Here is a 7,504-nt window from a genome sequence, read left to right as displayed (position 1 = left end):
CAGGTCGGGGTAATCAGTAATTCTTAGAGTTGAGGGCTTATCTGTGTTAGCAAAGCATCTGGCTAACGTTTGACCCCAGCCAGGCCTCGCTGGAGAGACAGGGAGGCGCCTGCCCTGTAATTCAGCTGAGACAGTCTGGTCATCCTTGCATTCCTCCCTTATCTCTACGGCCTGCCAGATCCTGGAACTTAACAGCCTTTTGTTCTGGCCCCTCTGGACAGCCTGGCCCTGTTCTGCTTTTACTTAGGCCTGGGACTTTTTTAACTAACATGAACTACCTATGTCATGAATCTAAAATTTAACTTTCATTCCCCTCTTTCTCTACTAAATGATTCTAATCTTAGAATCTTAAAGGTCTGTATCTTCATATGGAGGGAGGAAATCATATTCTCCCTCTATTCTAACTATAGGTTGGTATTGACGTTGGAGAACCATAAGCTGCACTGCATTCACTCTATCCTTAACAAAAGCAATCCCCTTATTTATTAAGCAGGGGCCAAAGATTAAAATCAAACATATTATAAGAACTGGGCCGGCTAAGGTGGTCATCCATGGAGATTTAGAGTACCACGACTCAAACCATCCCTGTTGAGCCGCTTGATCTCGTTTCCTCCTTTCTAGTCTTTCCCTTAATTTCTGCATAGAATCCCTGACTATTCCCATATGGTCTGTGTAAAAACAGCATTCTTCCTTTAGGGCTGCACATAGTCCTCCTTCTTTTAAAAATAATAAATCTAGGCCTCTTCTGTTTGTTTGTTTTGGTTTTTCTTTTTTTTTTTTGGTTTTTCCAGACAGGGTTTCTCTGTATAGCTCTGGCTGTCCTGGAACTCACTTTGTAGACCAGGCTGGCCTCAAACTCAGAAATCCACCTGCCTCCCAAGTGCTGGGATTAAAGGCATGCACCACCACGCCCAGCCTCTTCTGTTTTATAATACTACTTCTGACAGAGAGGTTAAGGATTTTTTTTAAGGCATCTATGGATTTTACCAACATTCCTAGGTCTTCATTTATAGCTTCTCTTAAAGACTGGATTCCTTGTCTTCCCTCAATTAAGGCTGATACCCTTGTTCCTACTCCCACGGTGAGACCCACCCCCATGAACATAGCTCAGGTAAGGGTAACTGGGTCTCTCTTAATTCTCTTATTGGTATATTCATCCTCTAAGCTGGAGGCAGTACGATAATACACACGCGGTAAAAGCTGAACCACAATACAGAAATCACGAGAGGGGTCAAAAACACTGGTTGATACACATGGACTGAGCCCTGTATTACAAGCCCACCAACTGACTGGAGATGGTCCAAGGTAATAGTTGGTATCTGTCCTGGACACGGAATGAGTCCGGCCACATAGGTGTCGGTGGGAAGGGGGAGGTGTCCCTATGCAGAGGCCAGGGCTCCTTCCTGACACTTTAGTCAGGGTTAATTTCTGTCCTGTTCCCCATGAGCAGGAAGCATGGCTACTGGTTTTATTAAAATCTCCATTATAAGTAATCCCTTCATAATAGGGAGGACCTGAGGATAGGCATAGCCAGCAGTCGGTAGTAGCATCTGGGCCCGTGCTGTTAAGGGCATAAAAGGCTCCTCTACCCAGATTGAACAGCCTCTGCCCTGTCGAAGAGTTAATAGGGACAATGGTCGGTGGCTCCTGGGGAGTGGCAACATTGAAGGGATTCACAGTCACTGGGATAGATGGACTGTCATAGGGGTTGGGGCTTTGGGCCTGGCAGGGGGGCCCTGTTCAAGTAGGATCTTATTAGGTCCTATGGGCGCAGTGGAAGGGCTTCCTACTGTCAGTCTGATTCTGAAAATTAATCCGTGGTCTTTCCCTGGAACGTCCAATCACAAACCCCAATTATTTCCCCTAAGCCAGCTCTGATGCTCTTGTCTTCCTTTGTTGGTGAATCTTATAAGTATGGGGTTGCAATATTTACCTCTGCAAGGTCCGTTGGGGCTGCTGCTACGGGTGCACCCGCTCTCACGGTATTTATAAATATCTCTCTCACCTTGGTTTGGCCTATCATAGTTACTGCCCCTTTTTACCGTGATCAGATCCTAAGCAGAGGTAGGATTCCCTTAAGTTACATCTGTGGTCTCGCAACCCCATGCAGCACAGTAAAAGTCTGATGCCCCTCCACACTGATGCTGAAGCTTTCGTGGTTGGCCTTGGCCAGGGCAAACATAAAATCCTGCCTCCCGAAGATTGGCTCCGTAGAACCGTCCCAAGCATCCAAATGTGCTCCCTATCCCGTTTGTGTGACACTGTTCCTCAGGGGGTACCTCCTCGGGGAGGTACCAGGTAAGTGACCCTGTTACTAACTTACAAATGTCTGGTGTGAGGTCGGGTCACCAAGTCCACAGAGGTTGTACTGCGGCAGTTGACCATACAGTGTCCCTCCCCCTCCCCCGCTTTCATTAAGCACTTCCCAAGAGTGCCGAATTGGAGTGTGGGGGTTGAAGTCTCTGTCCTGAGTCGCTCCTGTGACGCAAGAGCAACTTAAGAGGGTTATTAGTCCTTTCCAGAGTCCACTCATCGCGGTCAGTCTCGGGGGGAGCCCTCTTAACATGTGAGGCGTGTACCCAGGAAGGGATTCCTTCCACTTTAAGGGCAGTGGGTGTAGTTAACAGTACCAGGTAGGCTCCTTTCCACCGGGGTTCAAGGTTCCCTACTCGATGCCTCCTCACTAGGACCGTGTCTCCCACTTCAAACTGATGTGGCACCTGCAAGTCGCCAGTGACGTAGGTCTCTCTCTGCTGCTCCCAGATTTCTCTCCTCATGGTTTCGAGACCCTTCAGCCGGGCTAGGAGGCGAGATGAGGGATGGAGGAAACATCAGGGCACGTTCTATTTTTTATAGTCACATAGATGGGTAGGGGCGCCCCAAACATTCGTTCAAAAGGCGTTAGGCCTGAGGCTCTGGAAGTATTTCGAACCCAGAATAGAGCATAAGGGAGAAGGGCTGTCCAATCACCCCCAGTGGCTTCCAAGATCAATTTAGTTAAGGTCTCTTTTAGAGTCCTATTCATTCTCTCTACCTGTCCTGAACTCTGGGGTCTGTAAGAGCAATGCAATTTCCAATTTATCCCCAGCTGCCTGGCCAATCCCTGACTCACCTGGGAGACGAAAGCAGGTCCATTGTCTGTCCCAATTACCTTAGGTATCCTGAAACGGGGAAAGATTTCGAGTATTTTCTTGGCCATCACATTAGCCGTCTCTCTCTTGGTGGGGAATGCTTCAACCCACCCTGAAAAGGTATCTACAAAGACTAAAAGATACTTATTTCCATATCAAGCTGGTCTGACCTCAGTGAAGTCGACTTCCCAGTAGGTCCCAGGCCTGTCTCCTCGTAAGCGTCTTCCAACATGGCACTTACTGGACCAGGCATTGGTGAGTGCACATGCTCAGCAGTTCTTTACTAGATCTTCCACCGCCTTTTGTAATCTAGGGATATGTTAGGGGGATCCATTTACTAGTTCCGTCATCTTTTTGGGTCCTAGGTAAGTGAGGCGGTGTATATTAGCCAAATACTCCAGCCCCTCTTCTTCTGTGAAGGTCCTTTTCTCTGGGATCCCCTCACCCAACTAGGGTGCGGTCTTAATTGCCAAAGTCATCGGTCCCTGTGCTGCCTCTTTAGCCACCTGATCTGCCATCCGATTTCCTTTTTCTATAGGTCCGGTTCCCTTTTGATGTCCGGGGCAATGGATGATTGCCACTTTATGGGGCAAATGAACAGCTTCTAGTAGGCTAAAAATTTCTTCTTTGTTTTTGATGTCTTTCCCAGCGGATGTCAACAGACCATGCTGTCTGTAGATTGCCCCGTCAATATGGGCCGGCACAAAGGCATATCGGCTGTCTATATAGATATTGATAGCCTTTCTCTCTGGTAGCCTTAGGGCCTGAATCAGTGCCACAAGTTCTGCCCTTTGTGCTGATGTTCCTTCAGGCAGGCTGCTGGCCCAGATAACAGACTTCCTGTCCACTACCGCCGCCCTGGCTCTGTGCTTACCTTCCACTACGAAGCTGCTTCCATCAGTGAACCAGGTCATCGCCCCAGGCCAGGGTCGGTCAGATAAGTCTGGCCGAGTCCCAGTTTCTTCTGCCAGTATCTCCTCACATTGGTGCACTGGGGTTTCACTGACCTCAGGCAGCAAGGTGTTGGGGTTAAGAATGGTGGGTGGAGCGAAGGTTACCCGCTCTGTTAACAGTAAGCTCTGGTAGTGAGTCATTTGGGTGTTGGTTAGCCAATGGTCTGAGGGCTGGCAGATAATGTTCTCAACAGCATGTGGAGCCACCATGGTCACATTTTGGCCCATTGTCAGTTTATCAGCATCTTTCACCAGCACGGCTGTGGCCACTATTGCCTGCAGGCAGGAGGGCCACCCACTATCTACCGAGTCCAGTTTTTTGACAGATAGGCTACTGGGCGCTTCCTGGGTCCAGGGCTTGAGTAAGGACTCCCCTTGTCACTCCCTTTCTCTCATCAATGTATAGGGTGAAGGGCTTGTTTAAATCAGGCAGCGCTAGGGCAGGGGCCTGTAGCAGTGCCTTTTTCAGAGTCTCAAAAGCCACTTGATGTTCCTTAGTCCAAATGAACTTTTCTTTATCCTTTGTTAGAGGGTATAACGGGGCTGCCAAAGTAGCGAACCCTGGGATCCAAAGTCTACAGAATCCCGCAGTCCCCAGGAATTCTCTTACCTGCCGAGGGGTGGTTGGGGTTGGGATCTGTTTCACCGTCCCTAGCTTCGGTAAGCCACCGTTGCCCATTCTTCAGGGTATATCCCAGGTAGGTCACCTCCGTCCGGCACAGCTGCGCCTTCTTAGCCAAAACCCGATACCCCAACTCACCTAACTCAGCCAGGATTTTCTGAGTCCCAAGTTCACACTCCGCACGTGTTTTTGCGGCTATCAAAAGATCATCTACATACTGGACAAGCGTCACCTGGGGGTTGTTGGCCCAGAAAGGGGCAAGATCTCGGTAGCGCTTCATCAAAGAAGGTGGGTGAACTCTTAAACCCCTGGGCCAGTCTCATCCACGTGAGCTGCCCAGTTCTTCCATTCTCTGGGTCTCACCATTCAAAAGCAAACAAGGGTTGGCTGTTAGGGTGTAGTCTCAGGCAAAAGAAAGCGTCTTTAAGATCTAAGACCTTTATACCAGGTTCGTTCAGGTGGCAGCGTGCTAAGTAGGCTGTAAGGATTGGGCACAGTGGCATGAATATCCTGAACTCTTTTATTGACCTCTCTGAGGTCCTGTACGGAACGATAGTCATTCGTCCCCGGTTTCTTCACTGGGAGTAAGGGGGTATTCCAAGGAGACTTGCATGGGACTAGGATCCCTAGTTGAAGCAGTCTGGTGATATGGGGGTGTATGCCCTCTTGTGCTTCCTTGCCCATGGGGTACTGTCGGACCCTAATGGGAGTGGCCCCAGACTTGAGTTCAATTACCACCGGAGGGATTTGTCTTGCCGTTCCCATTCCCCCTGTTTTGGCCCATGTCCGAGGAAATGGAGTGGGCCAGTCCTGTAATTTCTCATGGGATTCCATTTTACTTTGGTAAATCCGATACTCTTCTCCTAATTGTAAAGTCAATGCTAGGGTCTGAGGTGTCCCAGCTTCCCAGGACAGTTCTGGTCCAGAGGGGGCAAATGTTATTTGTGCCTTTGGTTTGGTTAGTTAGTCTCTTCCCAGTAGGGGCATAGGGCACTCCGGGATGACCAAAAATGAGTGAGCTACTTGACTCTTCCCTAGGTCCACCATCTGGGAAGTAGTCCAGGGGTGTGGCTTTTGTCCTGTAGCCCCAATCACTAGTGTCTTCTTGTTTTTAATCTTTCCCAGTGGTGTTTTAAGCACTGAATATTCTGCACGAGTATCAACCAAGAAATTTATGGGGATCCCCTCCACCTTCAACGTTACCCTAGGCTCGGGGAGGGGGCCGGAGTCCCGTCTCCCCTAGTCCTCATCATCTTCAAGGGACAGCACTTTCGCCCCCTGTTTCCTCATGGGGCATTCACGAGCCCAGGGACCTCTGTCTTTGCAGGACACACATTGATCTTTCTCTAGAGGTGGTCCATCTCTTCTGGGTCTCCTTGACCTCTGCCATTTCTCATCTCCCAGGTCCCCTGACTGCCTAGCCCTACCTCCTCTCTCTCTCCCTACCACTGTGGTCAGGATCTGAGTCAGGTTTTGCTCCTGTTTCCTGTCTCTCCTGTCCTCCTCTTCCCTTCTCTCTCTCTTTTCTCTTTCTTGCTTCTCTTCCTCACCTCTCTCTTATGATGCACCTTCTCAGCCTCCTTAACCACATCCTTTATAGTATAGTCCTGTAATCCCTCAATCCACTTCAATTTCCTTCAGATGTTGGGGGCTGACTGTCCAATAGAAGTCATAATCACAGAGGCTCGCTGCCCTTCAGACGTAGGGTCATAAGGGGTGTACCTCCTGGAAGCCTGTTGTGAGGAGGAGCCTGTTCTAGCCTGTCTGCTCATAGGCTAGAACATTTGCATGCTTGACCATTAAGTAGTGGTACTACTTGAGAGGGATTAGGAAGTGTGGCTTAGTCGGAATGGGTGTGGCCCTGTTGGAGGAAGTGTATCACGGGGGTTGGGGTGGGGTGGGCTTTGAAGTCTTCAAACGCTTAAGACGGACCCAGTATCTTTCTCTTCTTGCTGCCTACAGGATCCTGGTGTAAAATTCTTGGCTCTTCTCCTACACCATGCCTGCCTACATACCACCATGCTGATAATGGACTAAACCTTTGAACCTGTAAGCCAGCCCCAGTTAAATGCTTTCCTTCATGAGAGTTGCTGAGTCATGATGTCTCTTCAAAGCAATGGAACACTGACTTAAGACACCTGGACTGGAGGGACTTCTGAGTCCTGTGACCGCCTGGTTCTGATCCTAGGGGAAACGCCACAGCAGTCTATCTGTCCAGCTCTATTCTTTCTCCCTGCTCAAGCGAACTGCCTGAACTGGGGGTGGGGCAGGGGTGGGGCGGGAGCTCCCTCCCTGGCCTAGGGGCAGGTCTCCTTCTCTTTTTCACTGAGAAGGAAGGAAAATCATAGCTCTTGTTGGAGGCTACCTACTCACCCTAATTTCCCAGGACTCTGAGGACATCCATCAGGGACAGTTTGGAAGGGTGGAGGGGGATTTGTTGGGATCATTTTTGGAAATGACAAAACAGGTTCTGAGCTATAAATAAGCATAAGGAGGTGTCTAGCCCTTTTTAGAACACCGATTGTGTAATGCGGTTTCCCCAGGAACTTGAAGCTCATGCCAGTCTGTGGCCACAAGAACCTTTCCACTCTGCATCCCTGCAGGGTTGTGGCTTGTACAGGTGAGAGCAGGAACAGCTTAGGAATAGTGCGCATGAGCTCTATTTTGGGAGTTTGCAAATGAATATTAGAAACGCATAGGGGCTGGGCATGGTGGCACATGCCTTTAATCCCAGCACTTGGGAGGCAGAGGCAGGCGGATTTCTGAGTTCGAGGCCAGCCTGGTCTACAGAGTGAGTT

This window comes from Mus pahari, chromosome 7 (genome assembly GCF_900095145.1).
Source record: "Mus pahari chromosome 7, PAHARI_EIJ_v1.1, whole genome shotgun sequence".
Taxonomy (NCBI): domain Eukaryota; kingdom Metazoa; phylum Chordata; class Mammalia; order Rodentia; family Muridae; genus Mus; species Mus pahari.
This window is presented reverse-complemented; position numbering follows the sequence as displayed.